Source organism: Mastigoproctus giganteus, chromosome 7 (assembly GCF_048544385.1).
Source record: "Mastigoproctus giganteus isolate SK-2022 chromosome 7, ASM4854438v1, whole genome shotgun sequence".
NCBI classification, from domain to species: Eukaryota; Metazoa; Arthropoda; class Arachnida; order Uropygi; family Thelyphonidae; genus Mastigoproctus; species Mastigoproctus giganteus.
Window position 1 is genome coordinate 146,448,955 of NC_143581.1, and position 27,414 is coordinate 146,476,368.

The 27,414-nt window shown below is 37.9% G+C and overlaps 1 protein-coding gene across 9 annotated transcripts in view; it reads left to right on the plus strand.

The window, feature by feature from the left end:
• Sema1a (semaphorin 1a) overlaps positions 1–27,414 on the plus strand; it is a 699,485-nt gene that overhangs the window by 152,690 nt on the left and 519,381 nt on the right. For 6 of the 9 annotated variants that reach the window (XM_090377940.1, XM_090377941.1, XM_090377942.1 and 3 more), the window contains exon 1: positions 5,007–5,355. The exons of the other annotated variants lie outside the window; for them this stretch is intronic. The gene's annotated coding sequence lies outside the window, so the exon portion shown is untranslated. Of the gene's footprint in view, positions 1–5,006; positions 5,356–27,414 lie in introns of those variants that run through there. 9 annotated transcript variants of the gene reach the window in all.

Below are 27,414 nucleotides of genomic sequence, written 5' to 3' on the forward strand. Positions count from 1 at the left end.
TGTTGTTAAGGTGGTCAGTAAGCACTTCGATTCGTCTCCTAAAAAGTCATCCAGTTGATTCTTTTTATGGCAAAACAATCTGAAAATCAAAAAACATTTTGGTTGGCCATAAAATCGCTACCATTCGCTGTTATACCAACGACAAATGGATTAGTCAATAAAATTTTGCCCGAGCATGCGCGTCAGCCAACACAATTTTGTGCAATTATCCAATTTTTTTACCCCTCGAGATATTAATTACTTTTCCATGTATTTGCCTACAGACGTTACGTAAATCTTCGGAATACTAGAGAACGATTAATTTTCATCCTCGCTGTTACTTTGCTAACTGCAAACTTCATGCCGTCGTGAATTTCTGATTGTCTGCTTCCTGACAATAAAAATATCAGAAAATAAATCTTGGATGGATAAATTAAACTTTTAAGACATCCCTAAACAGTTTTTTGCCTGTTTACTTTAGATTCAGAGTGAGATCATTGTAATACACAAATTCCTTCTGCAAAAATTTTATTACTTCTCACGGATGGCAATTACGTTCTAAGGTGGGATGAACAGACAGTGCTAGTTTCTTAGATAGCAGCAGACTGTTGGATGGATAGTTTTGTAACAGCTTCCTGTTAGTTTGTGCTGGAAAAGTTGCAATTAAAAATAAAACTGCGATTACGCAGCACTTGACTGCTGCTTTAAAGCAAGCAGGTTTCGTGCTAAAGTAATTTAGACGAGGGTTTCCTTCTCATCCCTCGAAACTGGCATCTCTCTAATATACAAGATGGTTCACAGACATCTCTGCACTCTTGTTAAAAGTACATTACTTGTTCTGCAGTTCAGATCATTTTAATGTTTTGCCTTTTTATAACAACGAATGGAATCACCAGAAGATTTGAATACAATAAGAGTGGCTGTTTGAATTATTGAAGCTTTACAGTTTTTTCTTAAGATTTTCCATATTACGTTTCGTTTTTCATTTCCTTAAAAATAGTGTGCGCTTTTAACTGCAGCAAGTGACCTTTATAGCATGAACTTTTGCGTAAATTGAACGGTATAGTTGCTATTACGAACAATGCTAGAGCAGCTGGTATGCGGTCTCTGGTTTGAAGTAGCAATAAATTCACTTTCTGTGAACCAGTGTCAAGAAACTTCTCGTGACGGCTGCTACTTGCAAACTGGTGCGACGGTGACAGCCGAAAGCAATCATCGTCCTCAGTTAATGCGCGGTTCAATTTGGCCATATAACAAATTTAGCCTGTAATGTGTTCTAGGCATGCACTGACATTTTTACAGCGAGTCCCATATCCGTGAAGGCTGCTTTGGGTGGGAGAGAGAGAAGGTAATGTACGGCCATATCATGATAGAGGAGTGGTCTGAATCTTATTGCATGCAGATAGGAATCTTGGGGCAAGTTGAGAAACCTTATCACCGCGCATTTTCCTTCTTTCTTGATAGTCATGTGTGCTACGGCAGCAATAATTTAATATATATATTTAAAAAAATCCAATTTCTACTTCTACGTTTTTTAAATATAGTGTGGTAGTAAAAGTAACTGGAGTTTTATACCAGCATGTTTTAATATTATCGTTTGCTTTGTTTATTATTAAAATCTTCAGCTTACAAAGAAATTCGATTGCAACATCTCCCTAATGCGTGTAACTTTTTTTTTTTTTTTAAAAAGTTAAATTTTCGTGGTTTTTGAGACTTAAATTTGCTTGAGATTAGTTTACTTCGAAGAATGTCACATTTACGAATTATGTGAACTAGGCCTCCTTAACTCTTAAACATCCTCCCCTTCCCCCAAAGAAACCTTATTGTGAAAATATAACCTGTCATTTTTTTCCAAATTATTCCCCTTTCTTCCACCCCACCTCCTCTTTAATTTGGAGTTCTAATTTTAGTTTTCCGAATAATGTTTCAGCTAGATTATTTTCCTGAATATGTTCTGTTCTTAAATTGTTAACTCGGACCAACCGTGCGAACGTTTGCACGCTCTCCGTTGGCACGTATAGTCTCTGCGGCGAAAAGAAAAATTAATGGTGAACAGCTCTTCCGTTCCAGGGTCCTTTTCAGCCCATGAGGCAGCAAATTAAAATTCTGAACCAGACTACCTAAGGGCGGTCCCTAATAGTGGCGTGAGTAATTTTCATTTCTCTAAAGGGAAATGCGTAGATATGAATAGACTTATACTGTTCGTATTTAGAACAGTATTGAAAGGTGTGCGGTCCATAGACAAACATTGCTGGTTATAATTCTGTCAATAAGAAATTCTAGACCAGAAGTAAATGACATGGTTGGACCGAATTAGGATCACATGATTTATAATAAGTACCATATATATAGTGGGCGTACAAGAGCAACTGTTTTGCAAACCAAAAGTCCCCTCTTTACTTCCCCTGCAGTTAAATGCTTAATAAGTGTGAATCATTGATTTTTATCATTAAAGAATCGACTCCATGGAATACCTCGTGTGTAATGCATGCGAGAGCACATGCAAACGTTACGTGATCAGTATAAACAAAACTTTTGAAGACCAAAATAGTTGGGCTTCCAGTTGTTGCTGTGCGACTGTTCGTTCACTACATTGGGATTACGCTGGGCATACTCACGCTTTGCAAAGTGTATATATAAACTTCCACTTGCATTATAAATGTCTTCGCTGATAATAATATAAATATTAATTGTTATTCAGCCGAAATGGCTTCCGTGATAAGCCAAAGAAAGAGACGTCTGACCTTTTTAAAGACAATGATGCTTTTCTGCGAAAGTGTAGTAGACCGTGTATAAAGGAACTAAAAATGAGAACTTAAGACAGTAAAAAGGCGATATTTTTTAACATGAATTAGGGAAAATCTTTTTCTGAGATTTCTCGCGTATTTTTTTTTTTACCAGGTTAGTAGGTGTAATGAACAGAAGAGCCTAGTAGAGAATGGTAAAACTAAGCTTGATTCGTTTTGAGGTGTAATATGCTGAGTGGCATGTTTGAAACCTAAGTGCTTTTTTAATGGTTAGTTCCCCTTGCAAGCAAACCCATATTCGCAAACTGCCCCTCCCTCCTTTTTTCAGTTCTTGGACTGTTTAACCTCTACTCCCTTCGATGAAGAAATCCTAAAGCTGTACCTACCTTCACACGCACTAAGATCACCACAAATGTCTCAGCGAGAATCATTCCTCATTTTTCTTCAATTCTTATTCCCAATTGCCTCGTGCGTGTCATGGTTCCTTTGATATAAGTCTGTTCCGATGATTTCACTAATAGTAATCTATCTCGACAACGATGGAGCAGCAAAAAACCAATTCCCATGGCGGTTTGAAGTAGTTGGAAACCGTTAGAAGTAGCGAACTTGCAGAGTTCATCACTACCTAATCAATTAACCTTTCCCGTAGTGTAGGGACGTTCCATTTGCTGCTACGGCCTGTACTGTGATCTGCAGAGGGTGGACCGCACTTGTTATTTAATTTATTGTTCGCATGGCCTTCTCTTCTCTACTCTGGCAACACCACATCTAAAACAAGTTTAAATGAAAAAGCCATCAACGTGTGAACAAAAGTTGGAAAGAATATTCTTACGCAAAGAAACATCGAAAACACGACAGACCTGCACGTAGCAGGTGAGTGATAATTTTCTAGGGAAGCGACTAACCATTCAACTATTTTCCCTCCTCTCCATGGGAAATACGTGCACGCACTTGTCAGTCTGCTTCTCTCTAGAATATTATTACAGTATTATTAAAATCCATTCTTATTACCATAAATGGTTTCGCCTCGCAAGGAACAGCAGTCTGGGCTCGGAGGATGGATACTGATAGCTGTTATTATTGGCATCACGAACAGCTACCTGCATACATATTAATGATTACAGAGGCAATATTCAAAACACTATGGAGGGATTTTGTCGTTCTCGCTTGTGATAGTTCATGGACCAGAATTTAGACTATAAAACATCTACTGGGCGCGAAGAGGTCAAATATTTGTGGAACTTGATTTTGCTTTTCAGCTTGATTGCCGATATGGAAATCGCCGTGGAAGCATGCCTATATGCTCGTTGTCGATTGTATGAACATTTTCTTCTGCATTGTAAATTACATTTTACACTAGGTACACATTGGTTCCTTCGAGACACAGTATAGTGGTTTCATCAGTCGTTTGGAGAGGTCTGGGTTCGGATTCCATCAGAATTTTTTAAAAAGTGCTGTGCAGTCGAACTATCTCAGGCAGAGGGAGTAGTTTATTCCAAGTTTAGCACCCACACAAAGTACAAATCGGCTCGTGAACGCATGTACATATAGCATAGCCTTATACAATTGGAGCTCGGTGTAGAAGCAGTTAAGTTTATGAGAACACGACTTTCTTTAACCTGTTTATCGGAATATTTTGGAACATAATGCCCCTATCGGCCAGTTCCTGCTGTAATTACATTTTTGTTCTATTTCCATCTATGTATACGCCTTCTGAATAATGGACTAATTCTATATTGAAAGAAACAAATCAGCGAAAAGCTTTTATCGGCGTTAAACAAACACTGGACTAAAGTAATTGCAATTCTCTGAACTGAAATAATGCCAGGGGCGTGACGGGAATTCCATGCATGGAACATCTCCATTTATCAATGGAGATGAAAAGAATTGTACAGTACTTGTTTAAAATTTTCCTAGTCACTTCTTGAAAAGTGAACTATCAAGTGCTGCTTGTGTAGCTAGAGATGCAGCGTACAAAGTGATTATGGCTTTCGAAATCCGATACTGTTAAATAAATATCTAATTCGTAATCTAAAATCCATTAAGACTCGGAATATTTGGTCGAAATGCGCAACCCAAAAGACTGAAACGTCTGTGTGGAAAGCACGTACTTCGGTTGGCTGGCCGTCATTTGTGACTCTAATGCGCAGCACAAAATGTAAGTTGTGGGCGAGGCTTTATTTTGTCTCCTCGACTGTAGATGGCGCGGCGGAAGCAGTTGCTCTGGAAGGGTTTCGAGTCGCACGTTCCAGCTCAAGGAAAAGTCGATTATACTGCTCGAGGAGAGGATGTTTTGTCGCAGCCGTTGCGGTTACTCACGATGTACCGTGAGCCGACGGCTGATTGTGTTCATTATTACAAATTTAGGTACCCTCACTGGACCGTTACTTTCGCAGTATGGTTTGTGTCAAGCGAGTGTGGAATCGAAATGCCTTTGAACAGTACGAACGCATCGACTTAACTTCAGTGAGAAACATTGCTATCAGAACGATAGGAACATTATTCGAGCATGTCTCTTGTGACCTCTTTAGATATTGTAGTTGCGCTAAGATTGTTACTGTGAGTTGTCTCCATCGACAGCAGTGAGAATAGACGATTGACCAGTTGGATTATATAAACGAAACTTGGGGTGAGTACAGTTTACGTTGTATTTCCTTCTTGGAGATCGGTCTATTCCAGTCAGTGAGTTCCGGAAAAATTAAGTTAAGGTTACTGTGGTCTACAGGTGTCGCTGGGTTGAGTCTTGCTCAAGTTCCGTTGTTTAAAATACTGAAAAGACGAGAATTTCCTCATTGCCTTCAACTTTGTTTTGAAGATATTTTGTTATTTGATCATCTGTCATTTGAAGATCAAAGTTTGTCATTCGATAGCGCATTGCTAGCGTAGTTTCAAGTAAAATACTTGTTATTAGACCTCTGAAACAGTGTCTCATTCTCTTCAGCACGCTTTTTTGACCTTGAACCCTCATTCTCGCCGTAACTTGAACCGTATTTAATGGGGTGGATTTGTGTATTGCTTTTAGACCTATCGTGTGTCCTTAAGCGTGCTACAAGCAAAGCCACTCCCGCGGTTGTTTTCATCGCCAGTGGGACTGGTTCGATTTTCTTAGAAGTGCTCGCTGATGAATCGGTTCTACGTTTTTAAAGCTGGGGCCACGAAAGCGTTCGCAGCAGAATCGGAAATACGATGCTGTTAAATAAGCGCGCGCGCACTGCTAAATGGCACAAAGAAGAGGTTCAGTATCGACAATCATGCTGTTATTCAGCTTAAGTTCTCGCTGAAACTGAATATGCATCTTTAAGACAGCTTAAGGGTATTCATCTGGTTAATTGTTCGGAGTCGCACACTTCCGTTTACATCTCTTAAAGAGAAGAGGATCGCAGGTTCATTTGATGTACTAACAGGGAGTCTGTTCTCGAAATAAAGTACTGTATTACCAACCGGAATATGTTAGCAGTAGAAACACATGCAAAGTTACACAACAGCTCTTACTGGTGCCACCATTCGGACGCCACTTAAATACCACTTTATTCGCCAATGAGTAGCTTTAATTTTTTTAAATTTAACAACAGGAACGCTTGCTTTTAGGTTACTCTATTTAGATATACAGTATTTATCATCTTGAACAGCGTTCCAGCCCAGTTTGAACACTGCAAGAAGTTTTTAGTATATAGCGATTGAAGTATGGTGTTTCTTCTAGATTTTCTGCTTTATCTAGTGAGAGTATAGAGCAGGGGCACTCAAACTGCAGATCGCGAGCAACTTGAGGGGAGAGTAACGTTCGCAATGTCTCAGCTTTTAAATTTTTGTTTGTCTCCACTGCAGTAGTTTCATTTTCTAAAGTTTATCTTATTTGATATAGGGATTAAATGTTTAACGAAGCTGTAAAGACTTGTTGATTTCACGGGGTGGGACGATTTCCCCCAATGATTTATTCTGTTTTTTAGTCCACATCCTATTCTCACCGGCCTGTGAGCACAGTTATATAGATGCTACAAGATGAAATCCCACCAAATCATTATTCCTTAACAAAAAGGTATTGGTAGCTACCAATCACGACTGTGACCAATGAAATTAATAGAGGGTGACGAACAAATGCCCACTGTTATTTACCAAACCGGAAGTTTGGTTATTGTAATACACTGAATGGACAGAAATCATGGGATACCTACCTAGTAACGGGTAGGCCCTCCTTTCGCCCGGATAAGGGCAGTCACACGGCGAGGCATTGAGTCCACTAATTCACGAAAGCGCTCCATACTTACTGTATTTCCATCCATGCTTGCTGCACTGCTGTCCATAATTTCGTCGTATTCCTGGGTGGAGGATCCAAAGCTCGAACTGACCTTTCCACAGCATCCCAAAGACGTTCCACAGGGTTAATGTCCGGTGAACTGGGAGGCCATTCCATGGTGGTAAAATCTGCGGAATGCTCTTCGAACAATGTTCGAAGAGCATTCTGCAGTCCCACTATCATCCCTCTTTCAAAGTCCGTTAACTCACGGCGTTTATCCATACTGACACTACGGCTCTGTCCTGCTGGAAGAGTCCATTGGCTTGTGGGTGCACGAAAACCGTGAAGGGATGCAGATGGTCTGCAAGGATGCACACGTAACCTGAACCCTTTCAGAGATGCGTCCAGACGTACCAGAGGGCCCAACATGTGCCAGTTGATCACGCCCTAGACCATTGCCGACTGTTCACCTGCCTGAAAAGTACCTTGTTGACATGAGTGCATAGCTTCGTGCGGTTTCCACTAGATATGCACCCTCCCATTCGCTCGAAATAACTGGAAACGGGACTCATCGGACCAGGAGACCCGTCTTCAATCATCGAAGGTCCAGTGCCGATGTCCTACGCCCATTTGAGGCATAGTCCTGTGTTGTGTTAGCAATGGGACTCTGGTGGGTCGGTGGCTTCCATAACCTATTGCGGTTAATGATCACCTGATGGTCTTGTCTGGCTGGAGACGTTTCTGGCCCTCTCGTTGAAGTCGGCGATGATTTGTCTTTATCGCTCTCCTGTTGGCTGAAACATACGTCGACGGCCACATTCATCCACCATCTTTCTCAGCCCACAGCGCTGACCCTATGAGATTTATTCCGGTAATGACGTAATCCCGATACTGTTGAACGGGGGATAGTGCAATTTCTGTACAACCTCCGCGATAGTGACCTATGCGGCGGCACCCACTATCATCCATCTTAACTCACGACGTTTGTCCATACTGACATCGAACTACTGTCTACGTGAATGCAGTGTACCTATATACCTGCCAAGCAGTGGGTCCCTCCACTAGGAAGCGGGGTGACAGCGTCGCGTTGCCCAGGAACCAGGTATCCCATGAATTCTGTTCTTTCAGTGTATATCAGGAAGATCTTAATCAGAATAGCTTGGATACTAAATTACTGTAACCCAAGTTGTTAAATAAGAAATGTAGAAAGTATTAATACTATACTATAGTAAAAGCCCAGTACTTTAAGTTTAATCTAAAAATGAGAACTGATTTGAGGCACCAGGAAGATAATAAATTTAATTCTGGTTCTTCCTTTTCTTTTTCAAGTGTTTGTGTAGTTTATTTAGCAACAGATAACCTCATTTGCTTCCCCTACATCCCCTCCGTCTAGATGTGTCAAGAAGTATAATACAGCACTCGTCCTGATGAACACTTGATGTCGAGAGTAAACTAAACAAACTAAACTCCGCAGTTCTTTGCAGTACTGTACTTATGAAATTCAACGAATATTGTTCACGAGTAGCGATTCGTGCAGCTAATAGTTCAAACAGGGTAAGACAAACTCCAATGCTTCTCGGGTCGACTTTCGACTAAGGTCGATCCGAATATCCAGTAAACTTCGTCGTCTTATTGCAATTGAAGATTCCTGTACTTCTGGAAATATTCCTAACAGACTTTGTTTGGAACTGATAATTTCTCTCTGAACTTCCTTAGTCGCAAGTCTGACGTCTTGGAGCTTTCAAGGGAGTTTTAAGCTTCGGAAGCCCAAAAAAAAAAAAAAGTGAGGGAGGGGAATTGAGAGCTAAATCCGGTGAGTATGGCTGATATGGCTCAAAGTTAGTGTTGTGCAAAAATTGTTGAATTGAAAGGGTAGCGTGCAGGGTGGTTTTCATGATGGAAAGCGCGAATTCCCCGAAGCCCAGTTTACCGGCCGGTTTCTCCAAATAGCATCGCACAATCGCTGTGTAACTGTTGTGTAGTATTCCTAGTTTGCCATTTCACCATGTGGGAGAATTTCATAATGAAAAATGCGATAAGGATGATCTTCGCGTTTTAGATCGACTTATTTCTTTTGGTCTTGGAGAAGATGAAGTCCTGTTGAATGAGAGGACGGAAGAAAGTGTTGATCAACAGCACGTTGAAGATCCCAACGTGCGGAAATTCTTTACTCTCTGATAATCAGTGAGGCGGTGAAGCAAACTTCATTGAAGCGTTGCATTTCCAAATCTGTTAAAAGTGGGATAAAACACAACACCTGTTGAGTTGAGCTAATTCAGACACTGGAGATTACCGGGTTATTAATGAGTTACTGTGTATAGATCAGTTGCCGAACGTGTTTCGAAAAGTCTCAGCATCTCTCTCTATGATACAAAGTCATTACACGAACTTCTTGATAACTCCTCGTATAATAAATTTAAAAAAAAAGGCAATGGACAATAACTTTTGCTGAATGGATTCGAATCCATGCTTTTCCAAGCGAGTGGAAAGCATAACTACTATACAGCCATAGAAGTCACCTTAGCCAATGTCAGCATTTGGCTTTCAGTTGAATACGATTGTAAGCATCTTTCTAAAGTGGCAGCTTCGATTGCAACATACTATAGTTGCATAACTGTAAATACGTTCAGATGTAAGGTAGTTTAAATTCGAATTCATTAATCAATTGAATAACCATAACTTATTTCAATGTAATGCATTAAAGTAATAAAACAGCCATCCATACGAAACCGTAGGTTTTTTTGAGAAGTTGTAGAGTCCGAAGTCGGACTGGGAATGTTCAAAAATCGATAACAGTGGTGGATAACCGCGAAGATATAGGGAAACTGAACACAGATGCGCGCGAAGTGCTGTTTTGAGCGATGTGATTTAGTATACCCCAATTAACTTATTTAAACACCTCTAATAAAATTCAAGCGTGGATAAGAAAAAATTCTCTTATCTTTACTTCATTTTGTAGCAGATAACTTTACAGCCAGACGTGTCTAGCCCGACTTAAATGCTGCCTTTAAGGTAACTGGATGCCACATTGATAGATGACACGTCTAGCTGCACTGAGCGATATTTTTTTTATTAACTTCTAAATTAATCAGCTGCGCTTATGAGGTTGTTAAACACGATCCAAATCATAACTGAAAGTGTGAAAAAAAAAAAAACCCTGGTAAATAGAGCAGAGTCGATCACTTTTCTTAACAAATTCAGATGTTTTATGGACAAATTTAATCGCTGAGACAAACTCTTGACTCTAGGGGAATGCTGTTTTAAGAAAATTGTCCAGCGTTGGGATGTCGGTATCTGTTCGTAGTTGTCATCCTGTCTTTTAGTTTCATGTATAGAGTTCATTCAAATGTCCTACAGCCACTCGGAATGGCTGTAGGACATTTGAGTGAACTCTAGTGGAGGTAACTTATCGTGGAATGTTTGGGCGACTGAGTTCATGAATTACGGACCGGTGCAACTGTTGGGATTACGGTATCTGATCCAACTGGAGAGTCCCAGGCGCTGTTCTGGTTAAAATAAATGTATTAAATAAAAGATCTTCCTACTGTGAACTTATTTCGCCTACACGTCCAGCCGAATTTAACGACCAATAGCGTTCACCACCTTTTGTATAAAGCTAATGGTTACTTTTAACTATTTCCACAACCTCAGTTATTTTCCGTATTGCTAAAACGAATTTTCACCAAGAGCTGCCAAGGAACTAAAGGAAATAATATAAAGACTGGGGAGGGACGGGCTGATGAGTAAAAATGGGGAATTTTGATGAATAACATGAAATTCCGAGAAGTTTAGTCAAGAGGAACGACAATCTCCAAGCTTATATTAATTCTGCGTAGTTGGAACAGCTACCCAATAGGAAAAGATGATTCAATAGTTTTATTGATATAAAAGGAGTTATTTATTGCATCTGTGTGCGCCATTATCCTAGACGAGTTTTGTGAAATAAAAAAAAAAAAAAAAGTAAGAATAAAGGATCTGTTTTACTGTGCATAATCTCATTTAAATTTCGTAGATGTGAAAAAAAAAAGCGTCAATACATTAAAAAATACAAGGCCTTTAAAATAAAATGTAACCGCCACCGTTTAATTGTATATTTAATCTTTTCTATAAAAAAGAAAAATACTAACTGTCGTTATTCAATCTTAAACTGGACAATGCTTTGAGACCACTTGTAGATTCTATATATTGAGTTACCTTGTCGATAATGCACACAACTGACCGTCTAGTTTAATACCAAAGCATTTTTGCGAAATGAATTCTTTGTAACTAGTAGACAGCATGCTGAAAATTAAGCGATGGTTAAATTAGGAGCTTTGATAACTGACTTAATTTAACTTCAGTTTGGTATGCCTAAACTTGTACAATTAAGTGAACTTTGCTTTAAATTTCCGGATGCATTAGTGCGGGTGGGCGCATATATATTTAGTGACTCGGTTATCACTGGCGAATTCCTAGAAAGTAAATTTTGGTTCAAGAACTGCGCATCTTTTGAAATAGCCATTGTTTGTCTTTGCGTGTGTTCTATTTTCATTTTTTACTTAAACGTAAGATTGTCATTACGTTTTGGAGAGATGAAATAGAAGAGGCATTAGCCGACCGGGCTATCCAGGTGGGTCAAGTACCTGCCTGGCAACCCAAAGGTCGCGGGTTCGATTCCCGCCTCGGGCTTGGTTCAAAGTACTGCAAAAACCTTGGGAGGTGCATTATGACCACAGAAGCCTATGCGCCAACAACTACCAAAAAAAAAAAAAAAAGAGGCATTGATAGGCAAAAGTTTAGAGAAAGAATTTTTGAGTTGCCTATAGATGGGCCTCTTAAAAGTGTTGAATAACCAAATGCATAAAACACTTCTATATAGACGAGAAGGAATTCTATTTTTTTTTTTTAGGCGCATTCGCGTGTTTGTTCATGAAATTTTGTATTTGAGCTTGTTAAAAAATATGCCGAGCCAAAACGAAATTTCATTAAAATCGGAAAATATATATTATATTTAATATATAATTTAAATAAAAGTTAAATATTTACCATTCACTTCAATTAATCATAGAAAAAGATTCAATTTAAGCAAAATCGAATGGACCTTAAATGTAACGCATTGCATACATAACTTAAGAATGCCTTTTCTGTGGAAGCGCAGGTATATTTCGTGATCCATTCGAATTTTATTTTCTAACGTTCAATAATCCCACAGTAGTCAACTCGATCTAGTCCATATTTAAATTCATCCTGTAAAAATTGCCAAAACACTTATTTTCATGTACCAACATCACTACTCAAGCGATAACTTAATTTTTTGTGGAAGATGATAATAAATCTGCAAAATACGTAATTCAGGAATATGTGATCAGCTTTGTCCTTAGATGTCTGTTTTAACTTAACTGTTTGGCTATCCGCGATACACGTTGCTAATGAACAGTTATTATGCCTAGATTAAAGAAACCAAAAGGGAATACATTTTAAATAATTTATAAATCAGTAGCCATTTGGTATCCCAAATGTTTTCAGTACTCTGAGCTTAGAAGCATTTAAAACATTTCTCTCGGTTATTAGCTGAATTTTTGGATGGAAAACGTTATTTCACAAACTTTAAAAGATTCTTATGCATTTCTGACCTTTGCAGGCCATGAAGTAATCTAGTAACTCGTGGGTTACCCTAGAGTGCAGAGCTGTACCAAACAGCGAATACAAATCATGTGATCAGACATCTTTAGATGCTTAGAGATTGGTGGTGCTCCACTTTTGTGCATTTGATAGTTCATTGAAATTTGACAGCTGCCATTTCTTTTTAATACCTTTTGATGAATAGACTTCCCACAGATTGAGGCTTTTATTTTTTTTCCTTTCAAGCTGCATTAGAAGGTGGATATATGCATGTATTAAATGAAGGAATAGTAATTGAAGTATTAAATTTATTCGCTGTATCATCAATAAGTTAGAAAATGACTTGTACTTCTCATTTATTCGGTCACATTTTCTGGAATGCTTTTCGTATTTCGAAATTTCTTTTGAAATGTTTGAGTAGAGGATAGTCTGTAGTCTTAAGTGCCGGCTTCCCCATCCAATCTGTAAAGAAAATTAAGAGAAAATTGAAATTTTCAGCGAAGTCAATTGCAGATGTTCCTGTAATAAAGAACAAGAAAATGGGGAAAGCGAAGTCGACATCCGAATTTCCATTTCTTTATTAGAAATGGATGCAAATGTTATCGAAATATCGATTAGGACTATCATTATTTTGAAAAGGTCATATAGAGCTGTTTCTTGTAAAGTTACTTATCTTAAATTCTATGTAAATTGCGACTATACGTCCCATACGATTGTTAACCCTTGCGATAAATCAAGTTGACCGTAAGAGCTTCTAAATATCAAATTCCTTTAAGTTAATTTGAATCTATTTTGTTTAATCAGGTAATAATTAGAAAATATTCATTTAAATTAAGCATAGATTTACTGTATCCTTTTAGTAAACATCTAGCGAAAAAGTTAATTATTGGATGCTTCAGCAATATATTACCATACGTTGATGCGCTCCTGTCAAGAGAATATTAAGGATCACAAAGGTGATGTTGCATTAGAAAATGCAGAAAACATTCTTATATTGGTGTTCAAACTGATTGAAAACGTGTACGCATTGTTTGAAGCTTTCACCACGAGTAAAGGAGTTATTTTGTACAGGAATCGTGCATTAGTTGGCTTCTGGAATATTTTGGTAATTGCCGGTTTCTGTCATCCGTTTTACTTTCACAACACCCTCACAGAAACATTCTTGGGTATTACTCTGGAGAACATATTGAGCCGAGTAGTTCCCATACAAGCGTTCATTCCAAAATATGAGTACATCACGTTAATCAAGTGACAACCATTTCAGTCCTTGCTGCAGTCGAGCTATCTTAATTCAACCAGCTGAGGTGGACAGTAGAGTAATAATACCTGCTTTGTATCGAAGATTTTACTAAATTGTATTTCCAGGATTATCCACTCTACAGTGTTGTTTACTTAATCTTGGCTTTAGCAGTGCTATGACTTGATTTTTCAAATGAGCATTGGCTTCTAAATGGCTTACCTTTATATTAGACATCTTTCCCTCTCAAAGTGAGAACCACTGAGTTAACTCCATCTTCATTACATCAAATTGCACCAGAATTTTCGTGAAGAGACTGTATACCACAGATAACAGGCGATATTAGTTTCCCAAACGTTGAGAACTCAACACTGATGGATTCCTTTCATGCCGCAAGAACCTACTTAAAAGCTGCGGACAGCACACGGCCTGGATACCAACTTTAAAGTGCTTTGATAGGAGAGGCAGGAAGGCCATTCCTGATTATTAGTTTTTTTTTTTTTTCATGATTCAAACCAAGATGTTCATCTACTGTACTTGAATTCTGACCAGAAGACACTTAATTCGCTGGCCAGCAGTCCCAATTGACGACTCGTTTCGGTGGAGAAGAGTTACTCATTGTATCAGCTGAGGTGCGGCTAGTTTTGATACCTCTTATTTAGTCCATTGGCCATTATGTGGTTATGTATATACAAGTTTCGTTCTTGGACTTACCGATTTCATGTTGTGTGGGCAGAAAAACTAATTCTCGGGGGTTGGGGGGGGGGTTTTCTGGACCTGAGATTGGTGAATAACAATCCCTATTGATATACATTTTTAAGAATCCTTCCAGTCTCGAATCATTTTAACCCAGAACTCTCAGAGTGTCAAGTTTTTTTTTTTTTTTTTTTTTTTTTTTTTTAGTGTCCTTCGAAGAAATAGCCCAGATTTTAAAAAATCAGGGCTAGACACATCTGGACATAAAGTGATCCTAACGTTGTAGGTTAATGCACACTACTAGTGGAAATTGTTGGTTAATACAGACCCGTGATTATGTACTGTAGTTTTTAGGTCATAAACCTCTGGGAGGGACTGTTTGGAGTAGATTAGAATATAGGACAAAGCTGAAGGAAAGAATAAAGATGTCTATTTTGCTTCAATGTCAAAATGAATTTTTATATTGAAGCACCAATTTTAAGTAAGATGCTATAGAACAGTATTGGCTATTAGGCATTATTTACATACTTGTTTATAGTCTGCCGACATATGAATCATCATTGGCCTTCAAATAAGAAACACAAATAACAGTAGTCCGTATTTCATAATTATCTTTACGCATCGCCATATGAATCAGCTTTTGCTTTTTTTTTGTGTTGAGTAATAGTTATTTGGTTTTTAGGAGCATTAGCAACTAAGGCCATATTGCTCCAGGATATGCGGTGGTCATTCCCTGACCTTTCCGCATCCTCCGTATTTGGTGGTGACGGGCTCGAACCCCGGTATAATCAAGAAGCGTGTGCTACGCACTACTGCCCCTTCCCACCTGGCTACGGAGGCGCCTTGTTGAGTAATAGGTAGCCATTTTTGTTGATTACAAAAAAAATTAAATAATTGCAAAGAATTTTTTTCTTTTTTCAAAAACAAAATTTAAGACTCTTTCTTTGTGAAGAAAAGAATAATTAAATATTATTAGGAATTAGGAAACCTCGTTATGTTCCCAGGAGCTGCAGTAGTAGCGAAATTCCTCATAAATCTGTTTTTTGTGCTGTTTTGAGACGATTTCTAGCCAGTAATGCGTTTAAGTTATATGCGTATTTTATGACGAATAACCTTAACTTTCAAATGGAGTTAACTATAAGGTTTTTCGTATATTCTGATAGGACCGAAGAATTCACATGGTCATAAGTTTATAGTAGCCGAAAAACCAGCGCCACCACGTATGGCTGTACTGTATATGGTTCCCAGTCACTGAATATGCTGATTAGTGGCCACATATGTACATGATCACAGCTGATATAGAACTCCCTCCTTTGATTTTATTTCAGTGTATGAAAACTTGCATTTTAATTTGTTAATAATCCGTTAAAAGAAAACAGATGGTGAAAATTTGCCTGGAAAATGGAAGAGAAATTGGTGTTAATCCACTGACTCTTCACTAGAGTGTAACATTTTTAATCTGCAGAAGTAAATAAATATATCGTATTAAGGTATATTTATAGGAAATGTCACTTATACGAGATATTAAATCTTCCATTTCAGATGATTTGACAGTATCTTCAAATAACTACATCTGAAGTTTCGTCTTCTAATGGATGAGTTTCTAATTGAATTAGTTTGGCGTTACTTGTCAAACTTGAAAGGTCGACTACAGGAGGTTAATCACTAGTTACCAGTGTTGCTCACCAGTTGATATTATGATTTGTGAAACGTACCAACCGATCCACAAGTGTCAGCTTCTTAACTCAGTTGTTGCGGTCACTAACCCTAGCTGAGGAGAGCTAGGTCAGTTTGAAGTACCTTGACCAAAGCATATCATGCTGATACTTAATACGAAAAATCAGAAACGAAGTGCATTAACATAATGTCTTTCCAATTATCTTTTCTTCCAATTGCAATGTTTTTTTTCCAGAAGTTTTGGGCTTGGGTTAAAAATGTGGTTTCGTTGGTGAAGCACTTATTTTTATTTTCGTTCTAATTTTTTTACTTATGGCGAAATTTATATATAAAATTTTGCAACTATTTATTTTATTACCTTTTTTTTTTTTTGACTGTGTGCAAGTACGTGCGCGCGCCCACTCGTGTTCAGACCTTTGAACATTTCGGTTTACGACCGCAGACCTTTATCAGCGTGTTCACGCTGTTTTCAGCGTGAAAGGTGACTGCCAAATCATAAACTGTCCGTTATGTTTGCTAATATGAAGCAAATTTCATTCGTTTGAATGCCACGAACCCGTCATCGAAATGCACAAATTTATTAAACACTAGAAAGAAGTCAGTCATCTGTTACTGAACACCTGTCTGTATGGAATTAATGACAGATTATCCACACTACCTGTACTCTGTAATCACTGGACCGTATTGATTTGTTTCAGGTCAGCGAGTATGTAGTTTATGGAGACTGTACCTGTTTGCACGTCACCCAGCCAGTCACCACGTAAATGCTCACAACTTGGAGCTCAAGTATTGCCACTTACTCTCGTAATATATTCAAAAGTAAGCCACCTCTTTTATAGGAATGCCCTTTAGCACACGCATTGTAAAACAACTTCGACGCTTTCTGTTTGTCGGATGGCAAACATTTTACATTAAAACTTTTAAGTTGTATTATTTGGTTTGGATTCTGCGTTATTCCCCTTCACTGTTAATACACTTCGGTATTAACAGTAAAGGAATTTCATTTCGTTAGAATTTCTGTCCATTGAAGAAATATTTGCCGTAAAAATCCCACTACAGAAATCATGTCAACATCCAACTGTTTTAGGTTACCCACATGGTACCTCGGGTGCCAAGCGTATTTCTTGTCATTCAGATTTATAGAATACTTTCATTGTCTAATTGAATTAATTACTGATATAAAGCAATTGTATTTGGGTTATAATTATTGTTGAAAACCCGGCCTGTGTCTTCCACTTGTAATCTCTTTCATAGCTATAGTTCTAGCTGCGAATAAGTTTCTGAATCAGTCAATGACGTGGGCACACTGTCATCGCAGTACTTTGGGCGTCTATTTTTAATTTAAAAATTTCTGGTGTAATTAGTTGGAAACACTTCGAAACTGAGTGGAGTGATATTGGTGTTTAGATGCAAGTCTGTCTCTTCCTTCCTCTTCCCCTGATCTGAATTCTCTTGATTATAATTTAAATTTAGTCTAGTTCCTCTTGTAATGGCATCTTTTTTTTTTCATCCCGTAGAAGAATAAATAATCAGCTGATTAACATTTATTAAATAAATCCTTATTTCTTGTCGAATGACTTTTTTTTTTTTTCAATCAGATGATTCACTGTTGGTTTGTTGTTAACCTGCAAGCAACATAGCCATACTTGAAAATATTGTAGTAATCCATTTTCAATCCGGAAACTATATACAGTCTCATTTAGTTCTGTGATTGGCCACTCTCCAGTGAACTTACTTCCAATTAGTACACATAGTTGAGTAGTGGCATATTTTACATCAGCACCTTGTCACAATGTCATCCAGTTTAACAGAATGTTTAATGTGCATTTGCTGTTAAATGTGTCGTCTCAAAGAAGAATAAGTACCCAGAGGATTATGGTGGTTCCAAATGCAACCAATATTTTGAAAACAGTTGTGTTATTAAGAAGACGCTCTACAGTGGAACTGCGATGAAGCAGCTGTGCGAATTTTTTTATATTGGTTCCTCAACAGTGTATGGTGGAAAAAAGGACAGACTATCCATAATTATGGGAATACTACTAATTAAGATTATTCAGTGAACATTTTTATACGCGCGATACTTAATTTATTGGTATGTAGTAAGGCCGGATTTACGGACCACCAGTTGCTTCAGGGGCCTCCCAAGATTGAAGGGTTCTTGTGATTCTCGCCCCCTCTTAAAAATATGCACCAAAGTTGTGACTACTTAAATCTGGCCTTGGTATGCAAGGTAAGATTGATTCAGTTAAACTCGAACGAACTCTAACTAGATAAATGGCTGTTTCAGATTTCTACGAGCATATTGAAATCTGTTATTGGTTTAGAATGGACCGTTGCTTGATCCGAGAGGTTGTTTTGCATCGAGGAACAATAGCTGCAGAAAGTAGTTATTATTTGGACTGTTTGGGTCTAATTGAACTGATTTTATTCATGTATACCACCAGTAAACTAAATATCACATGGTAAAGTATTTTAATAAATATTCTTACTTGGAGTGAATTTGATTAAATTGTTTACAGACAGTGACATAGAAGAAGGAAGAACGGCTTATTGCGTTTGTCGTGATATATAGCACATTGCACAGTACTGTATTTGCAATAGATGTCAGTAATGACATGCATTATATACGTTATTATCCCCCCCCCACACACACACCCTCCTTTTCTCATTTGTGTGACTGTAATAAAGTTAGATTTGTTATATGACCAACCGAAATCCAGCCTATTAGATCTGAAAAGCTCAGATGTCAAGGTTTTTGAATTTCGGAGGATCGACTTTATCTTATTATAAGTAGCTTCATCCATGAATAAACAAGTTAATTGGAAATTGAAAAACTATATTCGTGTTTTAAAATATTTTCATGAGACTCGTGGCCATTAATTATATGAAAAAGTATATGGAGAGGTGTTTTTTTTTTTTTTGTATTTAACGAAAATAGAGAATAGCATCGTAATCCTAAAGGAACCATCTATCTTTCAGCTTGGGTGAAAGGAGGAAAAAAAAAAAAAAACTGAAACAGTCCCTTACCAACAGCTCCCTTTTCCCCCACAGACAAAAAACTCCATTAAGCCTAAAAGCCATCGGAGAGCACGCAGCTGTTTTAGATCTTTCCCTCACCCCAAAAAAAAAGAGGGGGAGGGAGGGAAACAGCCTCTTCCCTCTGTTGTGGTGCTCAACGTCGTGACATGCTTTCAGCATTCACTGGCCCACTTATTCCCCGCACAGAACACGGCTTACCTGCGTAGACTTTGGCACTGATAATTGCGTGGTCAAAGCAGATCAATCGATAAGCATTTTCCCCTTATTTACAGACTGAATATACTGAATAGTTAACATTAAAAAAATGTTAAATTTATTTCGATTTTATATGGACGAAAACTATTTAAGGATGACACTTTGTGCATAATTTGGATTCGGTTCACGGTTGAATATAAAGTATTGCAAGAAATCGAGTTACTCTGATTTGAATCGACTAAACTGATTTGTCCTTCTAATGTACCGTTTCACCAGTGTTTTTCTGCGAATTACACCCGATCATAAAAATTATTTCATTTTGAATAATTATAAACTGCGATAACGTTCCTAAAAGAAGATGGGCAACCTTGTGATCCAACAAAATCATCTAAAATTTTCACGGAAACACTCTTTATTCATGACGTCCTAATCTAGCATTTTACCCTTTCAGTTTTTATTTTTTTTTTTATTGATTTGGCGTATCACAGTAATGGTTACTGCGCTTATATGCTGCTGTGTACTGAAAACATGCGCCTGCACTTTGATGTCTGAAGTATTTTATCCTCCAGTTTTTTGTTTCCAGGATCCTGCGTCATCAGCCTTTCAAAAATGAAAAGCCCTAACAATTACCTTTTGTTGGCAAACTCGTGCGCGACCGCACAACAGTGAAAAGCTGTTAGCAGGAGGAAACGTGCTGTAATTCTTCGAATATTTTCGTGTCACAACACAACGTTAATGCTTGGTTGCCTCGTGAAATAGTCTGATAGTTCAGTTGCATGAGCGATAAGATTACTGTTGCAGATTACATTACTTTCGTTTATAGTAAGATGTGTACACAGTAAACAATCTGATTAATGGTTTTATATTAAGTGGGGAGAATAAAAATTAAAGCTGCTTTTAAATAAGTCTTCTCGAGGAAGTTGTTTTAATTTATGCAGTAGACGTTTAAATGAACTCGATTTCGAGTAAAAGCAATACCCATTGCTTGGACAAATTCGCGCTCGTTTTGGACATACTCGCGGAATCTATCAAACGTACCTCTGCATTAAAACAGCGCAGCTGTTTTAATGCAGAGGTACGTTTGATAGATCGTCACTCAACTTTGCTTCATAGGACGCAGCGTTTGTTTCTTCTTACATGTGATGTTTTGATGAACTTTTCCTCCTCCTCCCTGCAACCTTGAGTGAAGGTCATCACTCAAGGACAACGTAGTAAATCCTTTGATATTTCGGCTCATATATAAGAAACATAACTACAGTATATAGTGTAGATTTGATTTTGCGTTTGTGATGGTGGTATTCGAAAACTGCACTTATTTGTATGGCTGAAAAAACAAATTTAAGTACAGATCATGTGTATTTAAGCCTATATTCAATGGCTGGTTTGCATCTTTCACTGGATGAAAGATCTGAAATGCCCTTTTTACCCTTCTCCCTGAGACTGGTCGACTATAGCCTCATTCAGTGGAACCCCTTATTTCTGTATTCGTTAATGGAATTTTAATCCAATAAGTTTTGGCTTAATTTGAATTAAATACTATCTGGGAAACAAATGTTTGTCTTATTTCCAAGTTATTGTGATCAAGTGAAGAAAGCAGGCACCACGAAATGGACCTCGGTCATCATTCATATGGGAAATTCTTCAGGCAGCTGCAGAACATCAGCAGTACAGACATCTTGTTACTGTTGGTCTTCAATTTGTAGTAAGATGGGCAAAATTCAATTTGTAGTAAGATGGGCGAAGTACTCCTAGTACTTAAGCTGAAAGCAACTGTTTGTACGTCGGAGCTCCCTCCCGATACCAATTAATCAAAATTTTGATCACCACAGGTTATTTGGAAAGTATTTGTGACAAGGTGCATCTCTTCAGGACTGTAGTGGATGTGTTCTTATGCCGTGTCACAAGACCAGAATTATACGTAAGTGGTTTCAAGAATATGAGCGAATTCGGCCTATTGTGGTGCCCTTCCCGGTTACAAGATCTCAATCCAGTTGAGCACCTGTGGGCGGAGGTAGAACAACCTCTTCTGAAATAGAAGTTGAGATCCGCAACCATTAAGTTTGCACCAACTGCAGAAAGAAGTTAAGTATCAGGAACCAGCAGCATTACTGCGGGACGCTTTCCACACCTTATTAAATCCATGCCATGACGAAGACAGGCTGTTCTGCGGACTGAAGTGGAACCTACTGGCTATTGAGTAGTGTACCTGTTAAAGTGGCCACTTAGTGTATACAGGTTGACATTTTATATACAAATCTGGGTGGGGGCCTTTGATTTCTCATTTAAATCAAGTGTCGAATTTGTCATTTAATTTTTTACCCCTCCCGTTAATTTCGTTATTCTGCAAAGGGAACAAGACCGTATAAAATTACCTGATTAGCCGAATCCTGCAAACGGAATAGAAAGGATAATCTGTTCCTGAGAAAGTGCAGCTGGAGAGTTATGGATAAAATCTCATCTTCATTGACAAATGCAGTATCATAGCCATGTCAGAAACTGGTATACGCACGTCACATCTCTCGGAGAAAGATTTTCTTGGGTAGCTCTTACATTTTTCTTATTCTAGAATTCACGGTATTTCATAAATTAACGCAGTGTCTAAAAATATAAGGCTACTGGTTGTCTGACTTGAGCGATTCTCGCGTAATCTGCTTCTGGCGAAAAACCAGTTGAATGTCATTGAGTTCAGTGTTTGCTCATGAAAGTCCGCTTAAACTGCCAATCTTGGCCGAATTTAAGTTGCCGTTTGGGATCCACCAGTTTCATTTATCTCTAAGGAATGTTGTAGTACAAGTCTTTCAGTTACTTTTATTTTCTTCAGCAGCCGAAGTGTGGGGGGACCCTTCCAAACATGATTCAAATCACTTTCTGAGGTCAAATTCGCTCAGATGTCGTGCAGTGAATCAGAATAATTGTTCACTAAACGATCACGCGCTCATAAATTTCATGCATGAGGAAATAACCTTACTTGAGCGGTTTGGTAGACGGTTACTCAGCGGTAATTGTCAGCAGTACAGAACCTGAAATTTTATTTCTGAAGTCTTGTCACGAAAAATTAATCTTCATTCGAGTCTTCTCCAGACCCCAATCTCCTTTACAATAAATTTGGCTTGTAGCCAGTTTCCCGAAGGGTCGCAAGCATTTCGATTACAGATCGCGTTCTTAGATATTTGATTACACTTTGATTTTTAAAACAACACGTGCCATCCTAAATGGATAAGCTATTTGTAATTTGTACTGTAAAGTTCGTGAAGTGCCTGTTGAAAGTTTTTAATTAGTGATATCCAGAATACTATACCTCATCCCAATGACGTAAATCCTTTACAATTCCTTAGACGTGACGTTGGTTTTAGAGATGCATCTTTTTTTGCTCCATCACCATATTGTGATACAGAAATTGTTTCTTGAGAGACCCTTATCCTTGTGACATCACTGAATGCGAAACACTGTTAGCTGCGCCAGTTCTTCTTGGCCAAGAAGTATCTTTAAGCACGCAAACACGTCACTCGTGACTTGGCATTATTTGGCAAAGAGATAACGTATTATTTTTAGTGGCATAAGATTTTTCTCGTCTCGGACTTCGTGTGATGAGTGTGGTACAGAGCTGACAGCTTAGAATTGTTGGTTACGACATCATTAGTAACAACGGTGCTGTGACGTGCCGTGACCAAGGTTACTCCAAATTTCGGTGTGTCGCCCAAGTGCTGGTACAGACATAGTTAAGGAAAAGACATGCATGACGTTAGGCCGGTTGAGGTATCGAATTATTAGCTTGTTATACTTGCAGATTTCTTGAACTTTAAAAACGGTTACTGCGAAAACACCCCTGTATTTAAAATATTCTAATTTTTTTTGAAGTATACATGCCCGAAAATAAATGTGGGTGGGCGAGGGAGTAGATGAAACGAGCAGTTTTTATTTACTGTAGTATTTTCGAAGGCAGAACGAATCAGAATCACCTTAAACTTTGAAGTCTTGAGCTACTTTGCATGTAGTTTTGTTAGCTTTGTTTGTTTCGCATCCCAAGTGCAAATTTAAATACTATTTTTGTCTAAAGGAACAATACATCGGAGACGATTCCTTTATTATCAATAGAATACATTGCAATTGTTTTTTAATGTGCATTTGGCATATATACGTTCTTAAAAATAGCACGCGTTGGTTTTTCTGTTTGTTTATTAGCATGATGTGGAAACTATTCCATTTGTGAAGTGACCTGATTTCATTGATTGCCACCACATGTAAGATCACATCGAGGATTTCTAAGACGGTCTGGTCTGTTGACGTAGACTGAGGAAAAGAAAAGCAGTTCTACTCTCGGGCGAAGTTTACTCTTGACCTCATTCTGTTGTGCTCATTCTAGATTACTCAGTTCCAAATTTAACCGCAGAAGACAAGGTCAAGAATAAAGTGCGTGTGGATAAATTTTTGAAAGTACAGACACTTATTCTGCATATGAAGTGACCCTGCGCACTGTATTTTATATTTTTCATCGTTGACACCGATAGAAGAATAACCTTAACGTTCCTCCTTAAGAACTAAAAAAAAAATTCTATTTGTAAACTGTATTTATTGTTTAACTCGATATATGAAATAATTTTTACAAAAACAAACTAAAATTTCAGGCTTTCTGAATGCTGAAATACTTCACTGTAAGATGCATTGCTTTTTAGTGGGTAATCTAGACAAGTTTGTTTCTTCATATTGTAGACATACCATTGGGCAAGTGGTTCTAATTATAATAAACAACATACCACACGTTAATGAATACGTATGAGAACAAATGTCGCAATAATTGTGAAATTCCTAGTCGTACAGCCATTGGGTGACATGGCGGTGTAACCGAATCCCTGTATGATTTATTTATTTTTTTTTGCTGGTCGTTCATGGATTTCTTTTATTACATTCACCTGCTGTACACATTAATAATACCAGCATTTTGGAAGTAATGTTAACTTCCATTTACGGGAAAACTTAAGGTAAATTTTGTTTAATTATACAACCAGTTTTTCACCACCGAAAAACTTTCTTTACTTGTAGAGGACGTCAACAGCACAGGCTCCATCAGCTTGAATTTCAATAAAAGTTTGACTAAACTAGATTCTGTTTACCCACGTTACTTTTTCCCATAAATAAATTTCTGGTCTTAAGGAACAGTGGTATCTTTGTAAGAAGTCCCTGTAATCATGGAACGTGGAATCCAAGGTGATTATTTATTATTATTTTATTTATTTATATTTTTTTTTTTTTATAGCAACCTAGGCTCTTCAAACGACTAATTTGTTCCGTGTAGCAATGAGAACGAAGGGTGCATGAGAGAACTGTTAAGTATCGATTTTCCTAACCGGGTCTTTAAGGATTAGTTGCAGTTCTTAATAAGACATCAAGTATGGTAAGAGTTAAATAGGTAGCGGGGGTTTTAAGTAGTAAAAACTAGCGTGGATTTCAAATCGCTGGGAATAATATTCCCTCCCAACCCGTCGAACTCCTCTAAGACAAATAGTGACGAACTGCACCAAGGAGTAAGAGTTCCTGGAACAATTATTATTATGGTAATTTCATTATCTCTCTCTCTTCATAGATAGCCACATGTTTGAGAAAACAGATCACGTCTTTTAATTTGTTTTTGTTATTAATTGTATGAATTGGTAACTCGATTGGAACCACAGTGGCGCCGACAGTGCCATCGTGACTGAGCTGTGCATCATCTCTTACGGGACATACCTGATTCATTACTTTCTAGAGGTGAGTCAGGTAATGATTGCGTGACAGCTCATTCGCTGTTGTTTGGTGTTAGTGCGTGGGTTGTTATTTTACATAAGAATTTTATCGATAAAAAAAAAAGAAAAATGCATAAACATGACGGACTAGACGTGACAATCTGTCGGTTTTTATTGCTCTAACCCCAGGGGCTCACATTGGTGAGTTTGGGCTCGACACACCCAGCGTGCTGAGCTGGATATCATTTTTCTCCTTCTTGGTGATCCCCTTCTCTCCACGTTTTTCGGCTGGTGCAGCATAGACCTCAGGCTTCCTTGCACCATATGGCTAATAATAATAAAACTCAGTTTTATAATTTTAAGTGGTGGGTACAGTTAATGTTCCGTTAGTGTCATTGATCAGTGGATTCTCTCCAGGTATATTTTACTGACGGCTCGCTATCTGCATAAAATTTTTCGTGGCAGATCAGTTGTCCATTATGTAGTGTGGTGATTGGTTTTTAAACACGACTAAATTATAGAAAAGTTATTGGAACCCAAATTTTACTTGCAAGTAATGCACCACAATTATTTTGTAAGCAGGACCATCTTTATGAGATAAGCTCCTGACATGGCCCACGTTCCGGATGATTACTGGGTGAACAAAACTTCTGAAGCGACTTTGAGAGCTGTTTAAATCAAGCAATGCTAACGAACAGAATGCATACAGTAATTGGCGTATTTGAGTACTCTTAGTTCTGAAAACTAAATAAATAAAAGTAACGTTGAATTATTTCGGTATACACATGCCGTATAAATGTTTTTGATTTTCGTTGTGACAATGCAATTTTATCAACTGTTGCAAAAATAATTAATGGTTTATTAATAATTTTGGGCGCAAATTTGACTGTTTTGTGTTGATAGAATGTTCGAGTCTCAGTGGTATCTAACGCTCTGGAAGCACTTCATGTTTGCCAGGTGATTATCAGTCGCTAGGTTCAATCAGTGAAAAATAAAGATACAGGGGTCAAAGGATTATTGATTATTATTAGATAAAGCACTCTCCAGATAATCCAGTGCTCCACATATATAAAGTGCCCTTTCTTCTCATAGTTGGTAATCATTTCTTGTGACTCGAATATGAATGACATTGGAGTTTTTTCTAGAGCTTAAAGTATTGGCTAGTTAGTCTCTAGCAAAGTAGTGCGATTCCTCCGCCGGAAATTGCAGGCTCTTTCACCTCAAAAACCAGCAAGCCGACATTTAGAACACAACGTTGTAACACTTACGAAATAGCATAAACAACAAAATATCCTCAGTGCAAGCCATACTGGAGCAGGGAAGTCGTTTTTGTCCATTGCTTCCTACATCAGCAAATATTTCCCTCATGCGTGTGTTATCGTTTCCTGAGTCAGATCGATCCTTGTTTCCAGGCGCTGCCATTTCGTAGACTTATTTTCAAATACAGTACAGATAAGTCAACGTGTCCTTCTTGACGAAGTCGTGGGTTCGCCACTTGAAATTCGTTTGACTGAAGTCAATCTGTAAATACACAGGCGGATAAAGTAGGGTTTCCATTGAGGTATTTCAGGTTTTCAGCTTGCTTGCATGTGTGGATTGGCCCATGAACAGCTGTACAGACGTTACGGTAAACCATATAATTTAACTGTTGGTTACTGCCGACTTTTGTTGCTTTGCTTCTGCCGATCTTAACACTCAGTCCTTTTCTTTTTTAAAGGAATTGTATAATTGAACTTGAGAAAATGAGAAAGATCCACTCATAAAACAGTTTAATTTCTTAGAAATTGAACTTCACCTTGACTTATTTTTGGTCAGTGTATTGCGACATACTGATAGTGCAAGATATCGGCGTGAAATGCATCTCGGCCTATATTGCAGAACCCGATTCCTTATCGACGTGTGATCTTAATATAAGAAATGGAATGTTAATAATACGAGATATTTGTATAATAAGCCACTGTTCCTGGCAGAGTGACAAATTTAGAGTCTTAAGACTGTCATTCCTGAGCTTATTGAGAAGTAAATTACTTCACTAACAGCTTAACTGTTGTACAGTGTTGCGTCTTCTTGACAAAAAAAAAAAAAAAAAAAAAAAAAATAGCAATGTGTGTGGGCGGAAATGCCTCATTTTCTTGAATAGTTATAACAACCAAACTAAACTCCGTTGCCTGAGTTTTAATTCTACTTTTATACGTTTTTATTTTATTATTATCATCTTTTTATCCAATTAACTTTGACTTCAGTTTTCCATCGATTCGTTTAAGAATGGAGTTTGAGGATGAGCATGTG